General features: G+C 36.7%; 1 protein-coding gene across 4 annotated transcripts in view; it reads left to right on the top strand.

Annotated features, from left to right (window-relative positions):
* The window catches only part of R3HCC1L (R3H domain and coiled-coil containing 1 like), a 75,322-nt gene that overhangs the window by 12,640 nt on the left and 37,306 nt on the right, over nt 1–25,376 (top strand). For 2 of the 4 annotated variants that reach the window (XR_006739281.1, XM_045568689.1), the window contains exon 1: nt 4,033–4,154. The exons of 1 other annotated variant lie outside the window; for it this stretch is intronic. The gene's annotated coding sequence lies outside the window, so the exon portion shown is untranslated. Of the gene's footprint in view, nt 1–4,032; nt 4,155–25,376 lie in introns of those variants that run through there. One more of the 4 variants, XM_045568690.1, reaches the window with a different exon arrangement.

Here is a 25,376-nt window from a genome sequence, read left to right as displayed (position 1 = left end):
CCTTCCCCTCCCCTCTCCTCCCCTCCCCTCTTCTAGAGCTTTCCAGCGTCCTACTTAAACAGTAAGCCTACTTGCTAGGCCTGCTACATAGTTCTTTTCCTGAGATGCTTTCCCCTTGTTGTTATCTTTAGACTTTTCTCTCCTGGGTTTGATTTCCAGTATTGTTAGAATTCATCTCTTCCTCATTCTTCATTTACCTCTTGCCTAGGTGGAACACATTCTCTAATAGTTGTGTTGGATTAAAAAGATGATACTGTGGCATAGAGCATGTGGATAACAGTTTTTGACATGCCTGTTTTTTGTCACATACTTCAATCTGGATTGGTTGCCTTCTGCTTCTGGTGCACATTTATTCTGGGATCCCATTCACCAGTATTCCCTCAATTCTCTCATGTTGGATATCCTGTTATCCTGTCTTCTTTCCTTTGGTTTATTTCCTCTTTTGTTATCAAAGGATGATGAGACTATCACTGTCTAGAATATCTGATCAGGCACAATCTTCCTGAACAAAGCAGATTGCTAATTTTATATTGTGTTTTAGGGGAGCACGAGGTTCAGGGATTAGAAGATTTTTGAGGCAGAAGTCAGTTAATATCATCTAGAGAAGCATGGTTACTTGGGTGAGACTGTTGTTGATTGGTTGTCACTCACAGGTGTTTTATTGCAGTGAATCTGTCTCTGATTTGCTGCTGATTTTCAGAAGCAAGGCTGACTGATTAATTGGCCTGTAAAAGAGTGCTGAAGTGAGTTCTTATCAGTTCAATGGGTTTAAAAGTGGTCGTTGGCAACTTTTTACCATGGCTATGAACAATGTCTTTTTCTCTGCATTTACATAGGTATTTGTATATATATGTTTAAATGGGACATACTATATATATTATCTTTTTCCTTTGCCCCATTTTTTTCTACTATAAAAATATGTATCTCTTGAGTCAAGAGAACTTTTTGCACAGAATTCTAGAAATTATATTTTCATTAATGACATCTAACAACTGCCATTTATTTGATTGTAGATTATGTGCCAGGCACTGTGGTAACATCTTTTTTTTCCTGTTAATTTATATTGACATTATTTCAGAATGCAGAAAAGTTCTAAGAATGGTACAAGAATTCACCCATATACCCCAAATATTAACATTTTACATTTCCTTTCTCTCTTGTTCTTTGTCTTTCAATATATAGATATGTATTTCTTGTGAGAGTAAGATGTAGACCTTATTCTCCTTTATGCTTAAATACTTTACTTCAATGTGCACTTTCTAAAAACAACATTAAATACTTTACTTCAGTGTGTACTTTCTAAAAACAAGAACATACTTTATATAGCCACAATACAGTTGTCAAAATCAGGAAATTAAGATTGATTTAATATTGTTATCTAATCTACAAATTTGTTCAGATTTTACCCATTGTCACAGTGTACTTCATAGCAGCAGTCCCCAACCTTTTTGGCACCAGGGACCGGTTTCATGGAAGATAATTTTTCCATGGATGGGGATGGGGATGGGGTGGGATTGGGGGTTGGGGGTTGGTGAAGTAGAGGCTTGGAGGAGGGAGGTGGAGTTCAGGTGGTGATGCAGTGATGGGGAGCCAGGAAGCCAAAGCTTCCCTCGCTTGCCAGCCGCTCACCTCCTGCTGTGCGCCCCCACCCCCAAGTTTCGTGGAAGACGATTTTTCCACAGATGAGGTCGGAGGATGGTGGCAGAGCTCTGTGGCCCAGTCCCTAACAGGTCTTGGATGGGGACCACAGCTTTATAGCAAAAGAAAATTCCAGGTTATGAAGTGCATTCACTTGTCACATCTCTTTTCCTTTAATCTGGAGCGGTTCCTTAGTCTCTGTTTTTTCATGACATTGACATTTTTGAAAAGTGAGGGCCAGTTATTTTGTAGAATGCCTCTAGTTTGTATTTATTTGATATTTTCTCATGATTGAATTCAGGTTATTCATTTTTGACAGGAGTACCACAAGGAGTACCTTACTTCTCAAGACATCATGTCAGGAGGCACAAGATTTTGAAATACTGATAGTGCGATCTTTGATCACCTCATTATTATTGTTTTTCCTTTTATGATTATTTTTTGTGGTAAAATACACATAACATAATTTATTTTATGTTATAACTTTTTTTCTTTTCTTTTCTTTTTTTTTTTTTTAAAGAGAATAGGGGTCTGGTTTTGTTGCACAGGCCGGAGTGCAGTGGCATAATCACAGTTCATTGCAGCCTCAAATTCCTGGGCTAAAGCATTCCTCCTCTCTCATTCTCCCAAGTAGCTGGGACTGCAGGGGCATACCACCATGCCTGGCTAATTTTTTAAATTTTTTGTAGAGACAGGGTCTCTGCAGCTATATTGCCCAGGCTGGTCTCAAGTTCCTGTCCTCAAGTGATCCTCCTGCCTTGGCCTCCCAAAGTGCTGGGATTATAGATGTGAGCCACTGTGCCCTGCCACCACCTTTATCATATATGAAATTTCTGTTTGGTTTATTTCTGGACTTTGTATTCCTGTACCATTATTACACTGTTTCAATTAAAGAGGCTTGATAATATATCAAGGGCTAGCTTTGTGTTTTCCTGACTATTCTTTTTTTTTTTGAGACACAGTCTCGCTCTGTTGCCCGGACTAGAGTGCCATGGCGTCAAGCTCACAGCAACTTCAAACTCCTGGGCTTAAACAATCCTTCTGCCTCAGCCTCCCGAGTAGCTGGGACTACAGGCATGTGCCACCATGCCTGGCTAATTTCTTTCTATATATATTTTTAGCTGTCCAGATCATTTCTTTTCTATTTTTAATAAAGATGGGGTCTTGCTCTTGCTCAAGCTGATCTCAAACTCCTGACCTCGAGCTATCCTCCCACCTCCGCCTCCCAGAGTGCTAGGATTACAGGCGTGAGCCACCGCACCTGGCCCCTGACTATTCTTACATGTTTATTTTTCTATTGTTATCAGCTTGTCTGTCTCCATAAAAAAAGTTGCTAGTGTTGTTATTGGGATTATGTTAAATTTATAAATTAATTTAGGGAGAACTGACTTCTTTATGATGTTGTATTGTGTTGAGTTGTCTATTCAAGAGCAAAGAATATCTTTTCATTTGCTCAAATCTATTTTTGTGTCTTTCAGGATATGTTTTACAATTTTCTTCACATTGGTTTTATACACTCCTTGTTAAATTCTCCGATTTTTTCAACTCATAATATGTCTTGTAGATCTTTATACCAGTATTTATGGAGCTACATCATTCTTTCTTTTTAATGTCTGCATAGTTTTCTATAGTATGAATGTACCATAATTTATTTAACCTGGCTCGTATAGGGACATTCAAGTTGTTTATAATTTTTCACTATTATAAACAGTTCTGAAATAAGTATCCTTGTAGAAGCCCAGTTATTTCCTTGTGATAAATTCTTCAAAGGAGAATTGTTTTGTCAAAGGCATATGATGTATAAAAGTTTATGAAACATATTGTTAAACTGTTTTCTATATTAATAAAATGAATACTTCGACCAACAGCATGTTTGAGCCCTAGTCTGTTGACATTCACCAAAATAGAACCTTATTGCTCTTTTTAAGTCTTTGTCAGTTTGGTAGGCAAAACAGAGTATGTTTATTTTGCATTTCTTTGCTAACTGATGAGGTTTATTTTTTGTCGATCCATCCAGCTGACTAGCCAGCCAGCTTATATTTAATGAGCATCCACCAAGTTTCATAAGCTGTCCTATGTGTTAGAACTATAATAATGACTAGAATTTGAACATCTTTCTGTGTTTTTGATTATTTTTTTCTTATCTCTTTTTGTTGACAGTAGGTGTTTTTGTCCCCTTAGACAAGTCCTCAGAAGCCTAAGAATGACAGAAGATGGCATTTCCTTATTGTTTGAACTTCTAAAAAGTATTTTTTTTGTGTGTGTGTGTTTTCATTGTACATTCTATGGCAAATCACTGTGTTAAACTCTTAGTATTTACAAAATGAGATAATGAAAGTTGAGTGCCTAGACAGATGTCAAAGAAATAACTGTGTATTTTTTATAAAAATAACTTTTATTGTTATTATTTTCTAGGTGAGGCTGCTGTCAGAAGGGAACTTTGTATAATTTGCCTTCAGACATAATCTATCTGCATGTTGTAGAATTTTATTCAAAAAATAAATGTCATTTATGTGGTAAGTTGCCCATACTTATACCTATTTTATAGAAATATTGTTTATTTATAGTAAATATTTGTTTGCTTATATCTTGATACTTCAGTGTCACTTTATTTTGTATTTCTCACGTTAAACAAGTTTGAAAGTGACAATTTCCTGAAAGAAAATTAGGGTCTTTTGAAAATTTTTTTCCTTCTATTCACTATCTTAATTTTGGTGTTTGTTGTGGAGAGGACAATAGGGGCTGGTTAAATATTGAGATTAGTTTTCAAAGTTAGATTACTAGCTTTGTTCAGTCACTTTCCTCTGTAACAACTGAGAATTAACCACCTTCTTTTCAAGCTCTAGCTTCCCTGTAATTCATATAGGAGTAGCAAAGATGCAGTGTTATTGTAAGGGGTTTGATTAACTGGTTTAGAAAGAATAGGTCTCATCTAAATCATCCGTAAAGTAAAATAAAGCAGAATGAATACTGTTATTAAAGAATTTGGAAATGAAAAATAGATAACTGATTTTAATTTTTTTAATATTACTCTATAGGTATTTGTCAACTAAATTTTTTTTTTCCAAAGAAGACTTAGTAAGTTGATATGACCTGCTATTTTATGAGAAATTTTCTTACCCATGTTCTCTGATGATCTTTTTAGTATAGTCCAGCTTTTGACTCTCATGTGTAGCCAGTGGCAACTGGGAAGCTGATGTGCAGGGTAAAGGCTTTAGTGGTAACCAGAGGGTTGGTTGCAGCAGCTGAAGATAATTGTACTCTTGTGAAGCACATGGCAAAAATTGCATGGAAACTATGACATGATCCTGGTGATTTGCAGAATTTTCTTTTAAATGGTTTTACATAGCTAAACATAGTGAGAAATAAATGTTGATGTTGAGAGCTGACTTTAAACAAAGTGTTCTCAAATAGAATCCAAGGAAGAGGAGCCATAGGCACAGAAAAAGGGGGAGATAAGATTCTCCTTTGATATGTTCTTGGTAGTCTTTTTGCTTTTGTTTGCATCAGAAAGCTGTTTTCAGATGTTTCTAGGTATTTTGCATGGCTCATATGATTAGAGGCATGAGATTTCACTGTCCATGACTGAAAAGGCCTAGATCTCAGAGCAAATCAAAGTGAGTTTTAATCTTGGTTATTTAAAATCTCCTTGTACCTGTCTTATTAGGAGTATTATTTTTTTTCTTAACAAGAAACTAATTTGCAGCTGGCTATAAAGAGTGACATTGTGTCCTGGAAAATGCTGTGCTAACACACTGTGCTGTCCCACAAGAGTACTTCTGAAGTCCCCAAACGCAGTGCTGACAATCTGTGACAGCCTGTGAATTGTTGGGCAGCAGTTGGGAAAGATGGACAGCGGAGTGAGGTGGTTGTGTGTAAGTTATAGAGGAGATGGGGAGGGGCAAAAATGAGAGAAGAACAGAGCAGCTCTTAGTTTTTCTGGGCAGTTTGAATGGAAGCTTTCCTAGTTGTTAGACTCTGCTAATATGACTGAAATAAACAGAGTGTAGGGGGTTTTGGTGGGGTGGAAATGTGTATTTCACTTTTCCTTTCAAGGTGTTATTATTTCATTCTGTCATCAACACTGTAAGATTAGATGTTCTGTTGATGAAAATATGGATTGGATGGAATTAAAAATTTTGAAGAGACTAGAAGTACCACTTCATGCCAGGACATGAAACTATAAAGGTTAGGGTAATGAGGACGGGGCTTATCTTTTCCAGGAATTGTTGCAGTGGTAATAAAGCTATTACCATATCTAGATCCAAAATGGCTGGGCCTTTATCTCAGACAAATGTATGTCTGGTTATTTGTTTGTTTCATTTGATACACATACACATACCACCTGCTAGCTGGTATTGTTTAAGAAGTAACATGGCCAACTATAGCAATCTTTGTCAGACATCAAGGCAGGAATTTCTGGGTATTATTTGGATTGTGGAGTCGAATTTAATGTGTGGCAAATTATGGTTCAGTTCTTTCCTTGAGTATGAGAATGGTTATACAAAGTAAATGTATTTGATTGCTTCCCTAGGCATAATGTCTAATTCTGAGTATAGGATTAGACTTGGGGCACATTGTTTTGGAGTCCATTCCTCCCGCTGATTCTGTTTCTGTTTTTAGGTTAAATATATTACTGCTTGGTCATTGATACTATTCTTGCATTAAATAAGCATATGAGAATTATCAGTTTTAAGATTGCTTGCTGTCTTATCTCCTCTACAACATTGATACATATTTAAATCAAGGTACATTTAGTTACAATTTCGTATTTTCCCGATATATGGTGACTTTTGGGACACTCTGTTGTATTACTTCTAAGGAATTGTCTGTAGGGTCAAGACTTGATTCTCCACTGTCTAGGGTATTAAATTCTTAAACCTAGTACAGTCTTTCTGGTGGAATCTTCCACAGCTTTCCTACAAGAAACCTTTGTCTCTAGCTAGACTAGTGTCATAGTCTGAATGTTTGTGTTCTCCATAAATTCATATGTTGGAATCTAATCCCTAATGTGATGGTATTTGCAGGTGGAGCTTTTGGGCAGTAATTTGGTCATGAGGGTGGAGCTCTCATGAATGAGATTGGTGTCCTTGTAAGAAAGAGGGCAGAGAGCTAGCTTGCTCTCTTTCCGCCATGTTAGGATACACTGAAACGTCAGCTTAAGTGCATCCTGGAAGAGGACCCTCACCAGAATTCAGCTCTAGCACCCTGATCTTCAACTTTCAGCTATCTGAGCTATGAGAAAATTCTGTTGTTTATAAGCCACCCAGTCTATGGTACTTGTTATAGCAGCCCAAACTGACTAAGATAGCTAGTTTTTATAGCTATCAGTATAACATTTTCTGACTTTTTGCTTCTTCACATATTCAGTCTTTTCCTTCCCCTTGGAATGTCTTCCCTCAATTCTTTGTATGAATATCTGCTTCTGAAGGCCTAGCTCCAGTTCCACCCACTTAATGACATTTTCCTCAACCATTCCAGGCCCTTAGTGATAGATAACTCTCTCCTCTGGGTTTCTATCATTTACTGCTTTTCTCTTTATTTGGCAATTGCAGCATTACTCCCTTAAAATAACTTAAAAAAAAAAATCTTTCCAAATAGGTACAGACATTTTAAGGGGGAAGCTACATTTTTATTCATGTTTCAAACCATGTTGTTGTTGTCCTATTTTATAATCTCCACTACCCCAGCAGAGATCTTAGTACAGTATGTGCACTTAATACATATTTGTTTGGTAAGAAAATGCCATTACCTATTGTTAGCTTACACCTATCTTTAGCATTTATCTTTCTTTTGTATCATAAGGGTAATAGATTAATGCAATTTAAGTACCTGAGCCATGTTCATTCAGTATATTATTTTTCCTTAGAAGCTTTCTGTAGCCCTCTGTATAGGCTTTCTTATCCTTAAAGTAACATTTGCTTTGAAGATGTCATTGTATTCTAAAATAATTCTTATTTTTGAAACTCTAATTAGTAAACTTTGAAACTGCATAGAAGAGAAACTCTTAAATTTAGTAACTTGCTAATTCTTTCTTTGCTTGCTTTGAAGTGAATCTTGCTTCTTTTGGTTTCTCAGTTTCTTACCAGGCACATTTGGCTTTCACACTTGCTGGCATAGCTATAAGGAAAGAGGAGATAGATATAGAGCTGTAACTATATCTCTAATATACAGATTCTACCTCATTTACAATTATTCATTGTTGTTGCTATTGCATTTTGGTGTTTTTAAAATGAAACTATTCTCTGCTATGCTTTGTTTTGCCCCATCACAATTTTTAGAAGTTATGTGTTGTAGTCTGATAGTGTGGTAGTTAAGTACAGGGACTTTGAAATCCTTATGAACACTTTGAAGCCATGTGATCATAAGTAACTTAAGTTTCAGATTTCTCATCTGTAAAGTTGGGAAAATAATAGCTACCTCTTAGTATTGTAGTTGTAATCAAATGAGATTATATATATAAGACGCTTAGCTCAGATTAAGTCTAGTGGCCTCTGTTTTCAATATTTACTCAGTGGTTTATTAGCTGTACTCTCTGAATACTAGAGGAAAAAGAAATCAAGTTTAATGTATGTCAGGGTTGAAGTACAGCCTTCAAAGCCTTATCCATTTGAGCTCCTTTGTTGTCAATGATAATGTATATCAGTTTAAACCAGAATAGACCAGGAGAGGAACTAATTTCAAATAACTATAGAAACAGACCAAGCTCCAGATGTATAGTGAGGGAAAGAAGTTTTAGGAGAGTGTCTCTTTCCTTCTCTCCCTGGCCCCTACTATCAGTTATATATGCAAGGAAGGTAGCAAACTTTTCTCTCTACCTTTCTATTACATATTATATTGCTGTTGTTCAGTTATATTGAAGCTTTGATCTGCCTTTTGAGATGCTCGCTAATAGCTGCTAACATTAAACTTGGAGCAGTTAAGTTGGTGAGCCATAGGGTTACCATGTCAGTGGAGTGTGAAAGAGACTAAACTGCGGACTGCTTCCCAGCCTGTAAAGCGTGAAATCAGTTGGTGCTGATGCATGGCGACTCTACCCAGTGGAGTGTAAAATAAGTTGGGGGCATAAATTGTATTACATTGTGAGAAAAACTTTTTCATGCCATAATTTGTTTACATATTTTGGGACCCCCAAGATCCTACTGGAATCTTGTGTGTTGTATCTTTTATTGTCTTGTTACTCAGTTTTTTCATGAAATGTTTCTTCAATTGCATAAGCTATATTCTTTGTGTAACTGTGTGCAGAGAGGCAAAGGCTATAAATGTCCAAGGCAGACTAATATTAAACTACTGTAACTATTCTGTTTAAGATTGCATCTGAAAAAAATCATCTGTAGTTGGTATTTGATGTGCAAGTTTCTTCTGTTTTAGAGTAAAGATTTGAAAAATGTACTGGACATTCTACTTTGAAGCTTCTTGTAGTGCAAGAACTGTTATTGGTTTCAATGGTAGTTGTTCCCATGTTCAAATGTGCCTCTGGACAAAGGGAGGTAGAGAAGGATAGTGTTTTCAAATGCTTGGAGGAGTTGGTAGGAAGAAGTATAGAGATTATTCTTATGGGGAATAGAAGAGAGGGAGTTTCTCTCCTGACACCTGGTGAGGTTCTTCACCATATGGCTTTGAGGGTTAGGCAAGGTGAATGAGGAAGCTTCAGAGACAATAGTGAATTATTACTGTCAGCACTTTTAAGTCTGGAAGGTTATTGGAAATAGGCATGCCGTGAAAGTCTTTAAGTTCTTAGTTGGTTTTCTCATTTTACTGCAGCAATCTTTGAACTGTCTTTGGTTGCTTTGCGTTTACAGAGATTCTAAGCAAATTGTGAATATTCATGAAATTAATACATTATTGTGAGACACATGATCCTGCCAAATATGAGCTAGTCTAGTTCAGGGACTTTGAAGTCCTAACCAACACTTAAGAACTGTGTCATCTTGAGTTATTTAACCTTCAGGCTTCTCATCTGTAAAATCGGGATAATAATGGCTATCTTATAATATTGTAGTTGGAATCAAATGAGATAATATATATAACATTTAGCACAATCCCTGCCACATAGTAAGCGCTCATTAAATGGTAGCTGATTAATTTCTTTGTTTGTCTTCCTGTACTTCTACTACTGGTACTACTCTACCACTACTTCCCTTTTTGCCAAAACCTTAATGAAACAGAAAACATAATTAGACATGGTTCGGAGCAGCAGATTTTGGAAAATATGTCATTGTTCTCTTAAGCATGGCTTAATAATTCTTTCTTAACCAAATAGAAACCGTATAAAAAGACTTTTTAAAATGAAAGGTAGGGATCTTCGTGTTGGTTTAAGATAGCATTGCAAATGAGTATAAAAATTGATTATTCTAAAATATATTTGGTTAATACAAATAAAACAGCCTTTATATGAACGTAGGGAGTATATAGAAATAAAATAAGACTGAGGCGGGAGGATTACTTGAGACCAGGAGTTTGAGACTAGCCTGGGAGATATAGCAAGACCTGTCTCTTAAAAAATAAAAAATTAGCTGGAGGACCAGTTGAGTCCAGGAGTTTGAGGCTGCAGTGAGCTGTGTTCACACCACTGCACTGCAGCCTGGCGACAGAATGAGACCCCATGTCTTTTTTTTTTTTTTTTAATTGTCATTCCTTTATTACTCACCTGACACAAGCTGTTTTTTTTTAAGTGCCTATTTTTGAAATTATTAGGAGAAATGTTTTTTCTAATGGTAAAAATAGTCGTAGTAGAATTCTCATCCAGTGTACCAGGCACATTTTTGGGGAGAATGGGATGGAAAAGTCATCCTGATCATTTATACTAATGGAGTTGAGCTTTAATGTGGATAATATATTTGGATTTGATGTGCATTATATGATTATTTTTGGAGCACAATTAACTTCCTGATTAAACTTTGTTCAGCATGTATCCTGAGCATATATTGTTGGAAAACTGATGATGCGACTATGATGGTGATAAAGCTGCTAGTTTAGTTGATAGATGATCTGGGTTCTTCTGGTCTTAGTTCCCACACAAATAGTTGTAAGTCTTAAACAAATTCCTCACCAGTTTTCTCATTTTTAAGATGAGGAGGTCGTATAACATGATTTTTGAAGGTCCTTTTCTGCTATAAGGTTGTAAGATCTTTAGGGAGGTAACTTGGAAATTAGGAAATGCAGTAGTGACACATTTTGGCCACCAGAGGGTGAAGTCCAGTCGGTCAACTTGTACTCTGTATTTGACTGGAATGTGGCATTCTTTGCAATGAAGAGGACACGTTGTTCCTCTATCCATTTAATGATTAAGTCATAGAGCCTTTTGCTCTCTGATTCTACTTGCATTCAGTATCTTTCTGAATTTTTCTTTTCAACATTTTGGATAAGACTGGGGCAAATACAGAAAGGAGAAGAGAATAGTAAGTTTCTAGTTGTCAGGTGTAGTGAATGGTTCTCCCATGACTCATGGACAACTTTGATGGGAAGCACAACAGTGTAGGTGGCCAAATTTAATTATTTGTGGCCACCTTCCTTCCCCAAAACAGGCCCACACACAACATTCAACCCTCATTACCCTCATTTTCTCTAAAGTCCCAAGGACGAAAATGAAATGTCTGAGAAATAAAGTAGAATGAGCACTTACAATTGTAACGTAGGTTCCGATCTTGCTTTGCCACTTAATATCTATGTAACCATGGACATTACAACCTTGGATCTTCAGTGTTCTTATTTGAAAAATTAGGATGTTGAATTCTGAGCTATATGATCCCTTTCAGTAATCTAAGATTCTAAAAATTCTTTAATGTTTATGTGAAGGGCAGTGCTATTCTTGATACAACACTTTAATAAGGTAGTTTCTTTTATAAATAGCTTATGATTTCTTTTTTGATAGAAACAGCTATAGACATTGTTAAGGCATAAATATTAAAGTATTAAACTACTGTAACAGGAAGAAAAAAGACAGTTGCCACTCCATCGAGGCATTTTTCTAACCCCACAAATACACGCAAATTCTCTGTGAGCGTAGGCTCAGGATGGCAGCAATTCATTCAAGAGGAGCCAAGACTAGGAGCCAGGCCAAGCTGATCTGGGGTATAGTTGATAGTGAAACATTTAGAGAAGGAGTCATTTGGAGATAACTGAGCGTAGAAAAAGAGGGCTTGTGGGTTCTTGGAATCTGTCACAAAGCTAGAGGTCAGAGTCCATTTCTTCCAGCCACACCATTGGAGATAACTGATACAGAGCACAGTTATACATACAAGTCTGAGTTGCTGTCTAAGAGCTCAGGATAACATGGAAGGAGTAAGGAAAGACATGGAGTCTAAATAGATAGACAAGCTGAGATTAGTGTCTAGAATGTGGCAGAGCAAATGAACACAGAAGTGTTCTGTGAAAGAAGACAAGGATTAGTACTTACAATTTGATAAGTGCACAAGAGAGCAGAAGCCAGTCAAGCAGACTGGGTAGAAACAGCATTTTAGGATTATGCATAAAAGATAATCTGTCCTGCTTCTTGATTTTGGTAGACAAGGTCTACTTGGTATATCTAAGGCTCCACACACGTTTGAGGCTAGTGATTATATCACTGACAAACTGTAGGTGGTTTGATGATTCTAATAGCTTCATATTCTACTGGGTACACATATTCACAGATCTGTTCACTACTACTGCAGAGTTCATTTTGCAGAAATGAATTGGCTAGTAAAAAATTTGGCAGGCAAGCTAGCATTTCAAGTGCTGCTAGAAATGGAGCCCAGCTGTTCCCTGTGGGCTTTGAGCTGTTGGAATTCTTTGGGATAGGCCCTAAAAAGAATGAAACTGTAACATTTTTAGCCTAATTCATGACAGCAAAGCAGAGGTGTTAGGATTTCTGTTCTAGAGGTTTATACTGCAAGTAACTTAACTTGATTGTGTGTCTTAATATTGCTGGGCTTCTGACCGCTGAAATATGGCTTGGATCGATGGTGGTTTGGAGAAAGTAGAAAGAGGGCTATCCATCATTCAGAGGCTCCATAGAAGCTGGCTGATAATGCTGCTTTCACCAAGCAGCCATCTGTCCATCCATCCATCAGTAGGATAAAATGAGATTTAGCAGAACAGGCAGCCGTAACTCTGAGATACTTTCTAACCAACAATTGCAGCCCTGGCCCGAGTCTGACCACAAAGCACAGCACTGGGGTTTGGCGGGATGTGGCAAGTGCAGTCTCCTTCCCGTCACTGCCAGCCAAGAATGTATTCAATATGAGGCCATAGCCCAGCCTTACTTCCCATATGAAATTTGACTAAACTTGAAATGATGAGTAGACAGCAATTCTCTTTCAGCTCCAAGTTGTTTTACAAGTTGAGCAGACCCTTTTGATGGAGCATTTTTTTGTTGTAACATTGTGGGTACTTCTGCTGGCAGATCCTCATTCATTATGATAATGAGGGATGAGGTTAGATTAAATTCAAAGATAATTCAGTGATTTTGTTTTATACAAATTCTTCTTTTTCCTCTTAAATGAAAGTTTTTAGCTAGATTGTCAGGTAGCAAAAATTGAATTTTCATTCTTTTATTCTCTTTTTTGTGTTAGTGGTGCTAATATGAAAGAAGAGAAAATGTGGATAGGGAAGTGGGTAAAAAATTAGAAGCAAGAAGCTGGATGATCCCTAAAGTAGATAATTGGGCTCTGAATAATTGAATGTTAACTGTGTCTTCCTGGTTCTTTAGCAGGAACATTGAGCCTTCTGAGAGGGCCTCTTGTTTGGTATAGCTCTTTGTGCTCCTGTTGCCTATCTTGGTACCTTCCCTAGCCATGGCCAGCTTCCTCCACTGTTGTCTTACAATGGTCACTTCAGACCTCAGTTCACAATGGTCACTTCAGACCTCAGTTCCTGCTCTTTGTTCTGAAGCCTTGCTTTTCACTTCAGATTGGGGGAGGGGTTGAGGGAGCCTAATGTACCGGAGATGGCTTCGGAAATGAGAGCCTTGGATGAATTCCTGGGCCTATTGATCCACCGGCAGTTTATGCATCCTGACATTCATAATCTCTGTAGGCTGCTGATGTTCCTGATTAATGGGCCCAGGGGCTGTCCATCCGTCACTTCACATTAATTACTGAAGAGGTGTTTTTCCAGTGATTTACCTGACAGCGGGCTGTGATAAATACCCCTAAGCAGAGTGGGCAGTGATTAATCACAGGGCCATACCCCTCCCCCCACTCTCCTTTCCCCCTAACCACAGGTTAGCATTGGGACCTGACCAAAGAGTGCCCCCTCCCCATAAGCTATCTATCTCCATAATTGCTTGTGGATGCATATTTATTGGGGCATGGGACCTGGCAGATAGCATTCTAGAATTTGTGCCAAAGATGATGAAAAATAAATCTTCCCAGTAGGAAGAGTAACTAACATGTTTTTACACTGGGCAGAGAAGTATATGAGCTACCCTTACATTGCTTTTAAGAAATTTGACAAGAATATTGCCTACCTACTATGCATGTATGTACTCAGCACTTTGATAATTGCTTTTCAAGCTTTTAAAAGAGGAGCTAGCACAGCTTTTGTCTTTGTGGTATTTGTAGTCTATTCAGGGAGAATATGGAACAAATAGGAAATTAGAGAACATTTCAAGGTACTAATACTATCTTGGGAGGATTGGGATAGAACTCCAGGGTTCCATTTTTTACTTTGGAAATGAAAATGAAAATTAGTTAAATATTTTAGTGTTTTCCATGTGTTAGGCACTGTATTCAACTCTGGAGATATGAAGAGGAGTGTGAGTGATATAGTTGCAGATCTCAGGGAGCAAAGTCTAGTGCCCCCTGCCTCAGTTTTTTAAAGTATAAAATAAACTTTTCCAGGAAGTTGTTGAATTAATTTAAAATAAATATAAAACTTAAAATAATTTAAAATTAATTTTTACATTCTTTTCTCTGAATATTTATTATTTGTTGTGTTCCCAGAGATACAAGAAGTATATGAGAAATAGTATTTACCCTCAAGAAACTTATAGAGTATGAGATGACATTCATTAATGTTACATTTAAACAAGAATGTAAAGTAGTGTATAATGACAAATGAATACCATAGATTATGAATGCACATGAATTCACAGAAGGATAAAATAAGTGTGCCTTCAAATAGCTACAGAGAAAAACTAGATTTGAGATAAGCCTTTTGAATGAATAGTGTTTAAACAGAGATAATTCAAGGGAGGGCATTTTAGAAGTTGGAAGGATCAGACTCTGAGGCTGCCCTTCCCAGAATGGAGGATTTGTGTCTGAGAGTGGTAGAAATACGATTGAAACAATAGATGGACATCGAATCGTGGAGAACTTTGAATGCCAGGTAAGCTTAGTTTATATATTGTAGGTTCTGGTGAGTCATTAAGGTTTTTGAGCAAGGAATTATGAAAAAAGGTATATTTTAGAAAAAATTATTATATGAAATATATTGATGTACCTAATGTCATTTGAAATTGCCACAGAGTACCTTAGAATATTCTCAGAGCTCTCTTTTCTAAGGTTCAAAATAAAACTATTCCGATTAAATATATAGTTTTATATCTCTCCTTGAGTGCAGTGCAAAGGATTGTGTAGTTTGATTATCTATGGAGTAGATGATAGAGTTGACAGTCAAAGGAAACCAAGTTTTATAGTCTTTACTCATGCAAAGTTGAGTAATCAATGAATGTTTAAGTAATGACTGCAGAATTAAATTAGGAAAGACGATGGCCTCAAGTTTTAAGAAAGAAATTCCGTCTTACTAATGTAACTCAATTAAGGCAACGCTAATTATTCACTGGCTTCTAGATAGATATATTTTAAAGAATCAGAAATTAAAGGGTCAGTGCTGTTGGCTATATTTTGGTATGAATTTTTAAGGATGTAATTTTTTCATTTTAAACATTAAGATTACGTACAATAAGATTCACCTTTCTTAGAGTACATTCTGTGAATTTTGACAAAAGCATACAATTAAATAACTCCCACACAATTTACGATACACAGCAGTTTCATCAGTCAAAAAAAATTCCCAAGTCCCCTAATGGTCAGCCCTTTACCCAATCCCAAGCTTCTGTCAACCACTGGTAAATTTTGCATTTTCCAGAATATCATGTAATTGGAATGTATTTCTCTAATGATAAATGATCTTAAGCATCTTTTTTGCCATCCTTATATCTTCTTTGGTGAAGTATTGTTCAATTTGTTGTTTGTTTTCTGATATCGAGTTTTGAGAGTTTATTATATATTCTGGATAAAAGTTATCAGGTATGCAATTTGAAAATATTTTCTTCCAGTCTGTGGCTTGTTTTGTCATTCTCCTTAATGTGTCTTTGAAGAGCAGAAGTTTTTATTGTGATGAAGTCCAATTTATTGATTTTTAAATTTTTTTATTGTACGAATTATGCTTTTTGGTCTAAGAAACCTTTGCCTAACGAAAGGCCACAACGATTTTGTTCTGTATTTACTTCTAGAAGTGTTAAAGTTTTAGGTTTACATTTAGGTCTGTGATTTATTTTGAGTTAGTTTTTGTACATGGTGTGAGATATGTATAAAAGTTCTCTTTTTTTGTTGTTGTCACATATGACTTTCCAGTTATTTCAACACCATTTATTAGGAAGACTGTCTTTTTTCCATAGAATTTCCTTTGTACCTTTGTTGAAAATCAGTTGATCATATGTGCGTGAATCTACTTCTGGATCTTACTACATTTCATCGATATTTATATCTATACTTTCTCTGATATTACACAGGCCTGATTACTGTAGCTTTATAATAAATTTGAAATCAGATAGTGTGAGTTCTCCAACTTGGTTCTTTTTCAGTTATTGTGGCTATTCTAGTTCTTTGCCTCTTGATATCTATTTTAGAATTAGCTTTTTAACTTCTATAGAAAGTCTTGCTGGGATTCTGGTTGAAATCTAAAGATTTTGGGGAGAATTGACATCTTAATGTGGAGTCTTCCCATTCTTTTTTATTTTTATTTTTTAAATTTTTTATTGATACATAATAATTGTACATACTCATGGAGTACATGTTATATTTTGATACAAGCATATAACATATAATAATGAAATCAGGGTAATTGGGACATGATTCACCTGAAACATTTATCATTGCTTTATGTTGGGAACATTTGAAAACTTCTAGCTATCCTGAAATATAATAAATTATTGGTAACTATAGTTGCCCTATTGCACTATTGAACACTAGAACTTTTTCCTTCTATTTAACAGTATTACCCCTTCACCAACACCTCTTCATTACCACTTCCCACCAACCTTACCAATCTCTAGTAACCACCATTCTATTCACTACCTCCATGAGATCAGTTTTTTTTAGGTCCCATATATGAATGTGAAAATGCAATATTTGTCTTTCTGTGCCTGGTTTATTTCACGTAAAATAATGTCCTCCAGATCCATCCATGTTTCCGCAAATGACAAAATTTCCTTCTTTTTCATGGCTAGATAATATTCCACTGTGTACATACACCATATCTTTTTTGTCCACTGGTCCCTCGATAAACACTTAAGCTGATTCCACATTTTAGCCATAGTGAATAAGGCTGCAATAAACACTGAAGTGCAAATCTCTTCTGGTTACATTTTATGTCTTTGCCTCACCCAAGCAAGGTTTAGAGGCATGCCCTTCCCCTCTATGATGCTCACCATGTCTGTGAGCATTAGTTGTGAATTTATCCCCCCCAACCCCCTAATCCCTGGAGAATATTACTACCGTATGAGCACCATAGTGTTGATCAGTTAGTGCCAATTTGATGGCCAGTACATATGGAGGCTATTCCTCTGATCTTGTGATACCTCACTGCAGAGAATGGGCTCTAGCTCAATCCAGGAAAGTATAAGAGGTGCTGGATCACTGTTGTTTCTTATAATTGAGTAATATTCCGTTGTATACGTATGCCAAACTTTAGTAATCCACTCATGAATTGACGGGCACTTGGGTTGTTTTCCACATCCTTGCAATAGTGAATTGTGCTGCCATAAACATTCGGGTGCAGATGTCTTTATTATAGAATGTCTTTTGCTGTTTTGGGTAGATGCCTAATAGTGCTATTGCTGGATCGAATGGTATTTCTATTTTTAGCTCTTTGAGGTATCTCCAAATTCTTTTCCACAGAGGTTGCACCAAGTGTAAGAGTGTTCCTGTCTCTCCACATCCTCACCAGCATTTGTTGTTTTGGGATTTTTTGATAGAGGCTAATCTCACTGGGGTTAGGTGATATCTCAGTGTGGTTTTGATTTGCATTTCTGTAATGATTAGAGATGTTGAGCATTTTTTTATGTTTGCTGGCCATTATTCTGTCTTCTTTCGGAGTCTTCCCATTCTTGATCTTCCTTTAGATCTTATTTGATTTCTTTTATCTTATAGTTTTTAGCATAAATTTTGTACATATTCTGTTAGATTTATACCTAAGTATTTCATGTTTTTGAGCTCTAATGTAAAATGGCATTCTTCAATTTTCAATTTTTGTTTATCGATTGATACCCTATAAAACTACTTGTATCCTGTGACCCTTGCTAAACTCACTTAAATCTAGTAGCTTTGTTATAGATTTTATGAGATTTTCTATGTAGAAGATAATGCCATCTGCAGATAAAGGCAGTATTACTTCTTTCTTCTAATCTGGATGTCTTTTTTATTTTTCCTACTTTATTGTCCCGGCTAGAACCTCCTCCTAGTCAAATAGAAGTGGTGAGAGGTGGGCATGCTTACATATCTATTGAGACGATCATGTATTAAATATTTTATCTTCTGTAGTCCTTTGTTGTAGTGAGTTACATTTTGTCTGAAAGGATTTTTATTTCTCCTTCAATTTTGAAAGACATTTTCGTGTGTATGGGCTTCTGCATTGACAGTTTTTTCTTTGAGCACTTTTATGATGTATGGCTTTTATAGTTTCTGAAAGTTCTCATCCTTTTCCATTGTATCTAATGTGTCATTTTTTACTCTGCGTGCCTTCAAGATTTTCTCTTTATCTTTGATTTTTTTCCTCCCGTCTGTTTGAATATGATGTGTGTAAGTATGGATTTTTGTTGTTGTTTTATTTGACACTGCTAAGTGTTCTCTGAGCTTTTCAGAGTGGTTAAACATACTTTATTAATTTTAGAAAAATATTGGTCATTATCTCTTTATATATTTGTTTGTGTCATTGTTTCTCTTCTCATTCTGGAATTCCAATTATACACTCATTAGACTATTTGATATTGTCCCATTATACTTGGATGTTCCCTTCTCTTTTTTCATTTTATGTTTTAGTTTGAATAATTTCTATTGACCTGTCTTTACTGATTGTTTGTATGGCTGTCTTAGTTTACTGATAAAGTTGTTGAAGGCTTTCATACCTGTTTCCATATTTTTATTTCTAGCATTTCTGTTTGATTGTTATAGTTTCCATCTATCTGCTTAAATTTTCCATCTGCTTATGCATATTGTCACATTTTCCATTAGAGCTGTTAACATATTAATGATAATTATTTTAAATTCCATGTCTGGTAGTTTCAACTCAAGGGTCATATCTGAGTCTGGGTCTGTTGATTGCTTTGTCTCTTGACTATGTGATTTTTACGGTTTTTTTTTTCTTTGCTTCTTTTTCTGTCTTTTGGTTGAAATCTGGATGTTTTGTGTAGAGTCAGTTAATTAGTATTTATTCCTAGAAATGAGCACACTTTGCCTTTTCTTAAGATGTGTGTGTGTTTATGGGGGAGGGGTGTTGAGGGTTTTGTTGTTAGTTGCTAGGTTGCCTTCAGTTTACCACAGGTTTCAAGTTTCTCTAGTGTTACCTTCTGATTAGGGTAGGGTTTGGTTTGCCAGAGAGTTTTTCTTAATGTCTACTCTATCTTTAGCTTTAGGTCTTCTGTTTGAGCTTGCATCTAAGAGAAGGTCTTTCTCCATGCTTTAGCTCTTCACTCAAGTATAGTCATGCACTGCATAGTGACATTTTTGAGTTCACAATGGGCAGCATACATGACAGTGGTCCCATGAGATTATAATACTGTATTTTTACTGTACCTTTCTATGTTTAGATAAACAAATACTTACCATTGTGTTATAGTTGTCCACAGTATTCAATACAGTAACATGCTGTACAGGTTTGTAGCCTAGGAGCAATAGTCCATACCATAAAGCCTAGGTGTGTAGAAGGCAATACCATCTGGGTTTGTGTCAGTACATTCTGATGTTCACACAACAAAATCACCTAGTGACACATTTCTCAGACCCTATCCCCATCATTAAACTATGCATGACTGTAGTAGATTGCTGTTACATGGTACTTGAGGCTTGCTAGCTTGATTTTCAGTGGAGGTGGGGAGGACATTTTCTGTTGGTTTGGTTCAATCTCAACTTTAGGTAGGTGTCTTACTTTTCCCTGGATCTCAGGTGTTGGGCCTTTTCAAAGATCCTACCCCTTCTTTAGAGGTAGAGGGTTTTTTGCTTAGTTTTGTTTGCTTCCTCTAGCTACAGTTGGTCTTTGCCTGTGCCCTGAGGGCAATAGCATTTGCTGCATTTTTTTCCCAGGAACTTAAGACATTATTTTCCATAGGGTAGGTAGGCAAGAAGAATCCTGGTGGGGCTTGGTGTCTTTCCCACAGGCATTGCTGTTCCTGTCTTCTAAGTCCCTTCTAAGACTTTCTCTGTCTTTCACCTTGCCCTTGGTCTTTCCTTTTAGCCACCATTGAGGGTCTATGAAGAAGATTCTGTGAGTGGGTGAGAATTCCCTTTGTTTTTGTGTTTACCAAGGGTCCTATATTCTCATGGTAGCCTGCATTTGGCCTGTAGTAATTTTAAAAGCATTTCCACTGAGTTCTTACTGGCTTGTATGGTGTCTGTTGTTTACTACAAGTAAGGGAGTGCTCATGTCCCATCTCTCCTTTGAGGAACCTGTCTTTCCTTAGATTTTGAGTCAGTTGCTTAGATTTAGGGTCACCTTACTTTTGTGCTGGGTTCAAAAAAAAATTTTGATTTTGCACATTATCCACTTTTTATTTTAAAGGTGGGAATGGCATTCTTTCTACCTTTCTACATCCTAAGCAAAATCTATTAATAGAAATCGCACTTATTTATTTGAGGACAAGATGTTGATACAAGATTTTTGATGGTTAAAGTACCATTTAAATCTGTCCCTTTAAATGCAAATCAACACCACAATGAGATATCACTTTAACTCCAGTGAGAATGGCCTTTATCAAAAAGTCCCGTAACAGCAAATGTTGATCTGGAAGCGGAGAGACAGAAACACTCATACACTGCTGGTGGGACTGCAAACTAGTGCAACCTCTGTGGAAAGCAATATGGAGATACCTTAAACAGATACAAGTAGACCTACCATTTGATCCAGCAATCCCATTATTGGGCATCTACCCAAAAGAACAAAAGACATTCTATAACAAAGATATCTGCACCCGAATGTTTATAGCAGCACAATTCACAATTATGAAGATGTGGAAACAACCCAAGTGCCCATCAATACATGAGTGGATTAATAAAATCTGGTATATGTATACCATGGAGTACTACTCAGCTAGAAGAAACAATGGTGATATAGCACCTCTTGTATTTTCCTGGAAAGAGTTGGAACCCATTCTACTAAGCGCAGTATCCCAAGAATGGAAAAATAAGCACCACATGTACTCACCATCAAATTGGTTTCACTGATCATCACCTAAGAGCACATTTAGGAATAACATTGATTGGGTGTCGGGCAGATGTGGGTGGGGGAGGGGATGGGTGTATACATACATGAGTGCGATGCAAACTGTCTAGGGGATGGACACGTTTGAAGCTCTGACTCGGGGGGTGTGGGGGGTAAGGGCAATATACGTAACCTAAACTTTTGTACCCCCACAATATTCTGAAATAAGAATAAAAAAAAATAAATATGTCCCTTTAAATTTCTTCCCCTGAATTGTTGTTTTCGTTTGTTCATTCATATAATAAAAAATCAAGCCTATGCTGTGTGCTCAGACACTATGCTAAGTGCTGGGGGATACAGTGATGAGCAAGGAGACATGATCCCTTCTTCAGTGAGCATGTAGTTTAATGGGGAAGACCAGATAATTAAAGAAGTAATTATACTAAAGTATGATGAGCTATAATAGGAAAAGTATATATAAGAGGCACCCAATCTAAGCTAGAATGACTAGGTAAAACTTCTCAGAGAAAGAACTGTGATGGAGACCTAATAGTTATGTAGGAATGAGTTAGGTGAAGATGGTTTGGAGGCTGTGGGGAAGTAAAATAAGTATTAGAGAGAGGGAAGAGACTGTGCAGTGGCTAAGATGCAAAACAAACAAAAACCCCACAGAACAAACACGGAGAGTTTGAGAATCTGATAGAAGCTCACTGTGGCTATATATCATAAAAAGACAGAAGTGACAAAAGATAAGACTGGAGAAGTTGATTCTAGAGATAGGTTAGAAAGAGTCTCATGAGCCATGTTAAGAAGTTGATTTTATCGTAAAAGTGATAGGATGTCATTGAAAGACTTTATGAAGAGCTTTGAGTAGCTAATTGTTTTGAAAGAGTCATTCCGGATGCAAGGTGAAGAATGGAAAGGAAACAAAACAGAGAGACCAGTTAGTTGGCTTACTACAGTAATCCAGGCATATCTGTGTGTTGATTTAACTTGGAGTAGTGGCATTAGGGATAGGGAAGACCAGACAAAATTAGAGATGCTCAGGTGTGAAGATCAATGAAACATATCCACTGGTTGAATATGGAGAGTGTGAGGAAGAGGGATGACCTGAAGTATATCTAGTAAAAGTCTTGGTATGTTTTTATAGAACCTCCAAGTTTCCTTTCTTCCATGAGAGGGAAAGTAGAAGAAAGGAGTCTTGGTTTACTTTAATAATTATCACCATTCATGGCCCATGGTTCAGAATTCATTGAGACTTTGAGTAGAGGTAGGTCAGAAAAGGGTAAAAGGAAAGCATATCTAAACATGTATGTCATGATGAATAAAATTCTTTTGCCTGATTGTCTTTGAGTGTTGCAAAAAACAGAAGATAGTTTTATTATTTTCAGTTTTGATGTTTAGCCTGTTGGTATATAAACAAACAAAATCCTCAAAATGACTTCCTTGCCCTTTTGGAACAAAAATAGCATTCAATTGATCTTCTCAAATAACTGTTCCGTGCACAGAGAAACCTAACTATATTTAATCATATAATTTCCTTGTTTTTCCCAGATGGTTTTACTCAACATTTGGTGTGATAGATTATATATAAATCTTTGGAATTTGCATTAGAGAGTCCAAGTCTTCTAAGCCTCCAGGGTCAGCTAATATAGATAGTGACCACTGCCACTAATAGCTATGACATCTTTTATACAGAACACATCCATGGGTACCAACAGTGTTTTCTTGGTGGTGGAGGGCCAAAGTCAAATTCAGGAAAGAGAATATTAGTGATAAATAGCCCATATATAATTTCAGATTTTAGTGGTTAAGGTGGGAGAGTCTGTGTGGAGCAAATAGTTTTCCTTCTCAAAATGATGGAGTTAAAAACAAATATGGTATCTTATCACAGTGTTAAAGTTACGTGGTTGTGATTCAGAAAATACAGTTACATATCATATAAGAACAGAAGTAACAAAAGATAAGACTGGAGAAGTTGATTCTGGAGACAGGTTAGAGTCTTGTAAGCCATGTTAAGAAGTTGATTTTATTGTAAAATTGTTGGTATATTCTATAGGTGTTCAAAGATCATTTAGGACTGTATCTCAAAAAAAAAAGTTATTTTGTGGAGTGTATATTGTGGGTAGAGTTGTGAGCAGTTAAGAGCTTGGGAATTAGAGATAGGTGTCAATTCTGGCTGCTGCTGCTTCTTTTTTTTTTTTTTTTTGAGACAGAATTTTGCTGTGTCTCCCAGGTTAGAGAGCAGTGGCATCATCATAGCTCACTGCAACCTCAAACTGGGCTCAAGTGATCCTCTTGCCTCAGCCTCCTGAGTAATTGGGACTATAGGTGTGTGCCACCACACCTGACTAATTTTTCTATTTTTAGTAGAGACTGGGTTTCGCTCTTGCTCAGGTTGGTCTCAGGCTCCTGACCTCAAATGAGCCTCCCGCGTTAGCCTCCCAGAGTGCTAGGATTACAGGCATGAACCACCACACCTGCCCAATTCTGGCTTTTCCACTTACTAGCTAGATGTGTGACCTTGATTCTTAGTTTCCTAATCTGTAAAATGCTGATAATAATTATACATTCCTTGAAGAATTGTTTTAACGGTTAAATGAGATGATGTACGTGAGCACTTAGCTTGGTACAGTACAAATTTAAATTATATTGCTACATACAGTTTCTTAAATCTAACATACTACAGATTGAATATCCCTTACCTGAAATGCTTGGGATCAGAAGTGTTTTGGATTTTTTTTTTGACTTAGAAATATTTGCATTATACTAAACAGTTGAGCATCTCTATCATGACAATCTGAAATCTGAAATTAGCATTTCCTTTGAGTGTCATGTTGCAGTTCAAACATTTTGGATTTTGGAGCCTTTCAGATTTTTGGATTAGGGATACTTAACCTGTACAAGGTTTTTGTGTTGATTTGTTTTGAGATAGGCTCTTGCTGTGTTGCCCAGGCTTATCTTGAACTCCTGGGCTCAAGCCGTCTTCCTGCCTCAGCCTTCCAAGTAGCTGGGACTATAGGCATACACCACTATGCCTGCCTTTGTACAAAGTTTTTGTAATCTCAGAAATAGTCATAGTCTTAGGACTTTTCATCACTTCTCATAGTTGGATTATATCTACACAGTGCCCATCTGTAAAAATGTAGTGCTTTAAAAATACAGAGTATCATTTCTTTGATGGTGGCAGGAAATTGTGGTTTTCAAGAATGACCCCAGTATGCAAGGTGGCTTAAATCTGGCTGTGGTTTAATTTTGCTGTTACCATTAGTTTGCACATGAAGTCTCTTTCTGTAAATAGATATGTATCATGTATTACATATACAAGTTGAGAAGGGTCTGCTTTTGTAGGAGAATAGCTAATGAATTGAGTCAAAGAAATAACATGACAAGGTGTTCTTAACTTTCTTCAAGAATGCACATACTTTTTCATCTATATGTACACACAGTCTCAAATTAAGGAGAAACATTTGAATTGATACTGCTTTGTGTTAGGCACATTTGCTTCTGTACTCATTCATTTACCAGACATTTATTGAATGCCATCCATGTGCCAGGAAAGGTACTGGGTATTGACAATCTAAAAATGGTAAGTCATTTGTTGCTTTCAAGGAGTTCCAGATATAACTGGGAGTCAGACAAGTTAACAGTTTTGTCTGGCAGCTGGGAGCAGAGAATACCTACCCACATTTACTCAAGAAATATTTATTGAAATCTGTGCTATAATATGCAGTTATTCTATAGGTGTTCAAAGATCATGTAAGATTGTATCCCAAAAGGAATGGTTCTAAATCATCCTTGGCAAGTAGGTCTTCTTGGAGAGTCTTGGGTTTGGATTCACTGTAGGATAGACTTGGTGTAATTCTAGATAAGGCTAGACCCCTGAAAATTTCTTAACAGCTTTGTTGACCCATTGGTATTCCTCTGGCTTTTCACTTCCCTGGCTTTATTACGTCTTTCAGAGTAGATTTCGGAGAGGTGAAAGGAAGTCGTTAGGGCTTCTAATCTCCTGGACATCAACGAATTGATACAGTTATTGCTGTTTTTCTTTTCCAGAGGATTGTCAAAGATATTAAAGTGGAGAACACTAAACACACTGATATGTTCATATTGCCGTA

This window comes from Lemur catta, chromosome 14 (assembly GCF_020740605.2).
Source record: "Lemur catta isolate mLemCat1 chromosome 14, mLemCat1.pri, whole genome shotgun sequence".
NCBI lineage: Eukaryota > Metazoa > Chordata > Mammalia > Primates > Lemuridae > Lemur > Lemur catta.
This window is presented reverse-complemented; position numbering and strand designations above follow the sequence as displayed.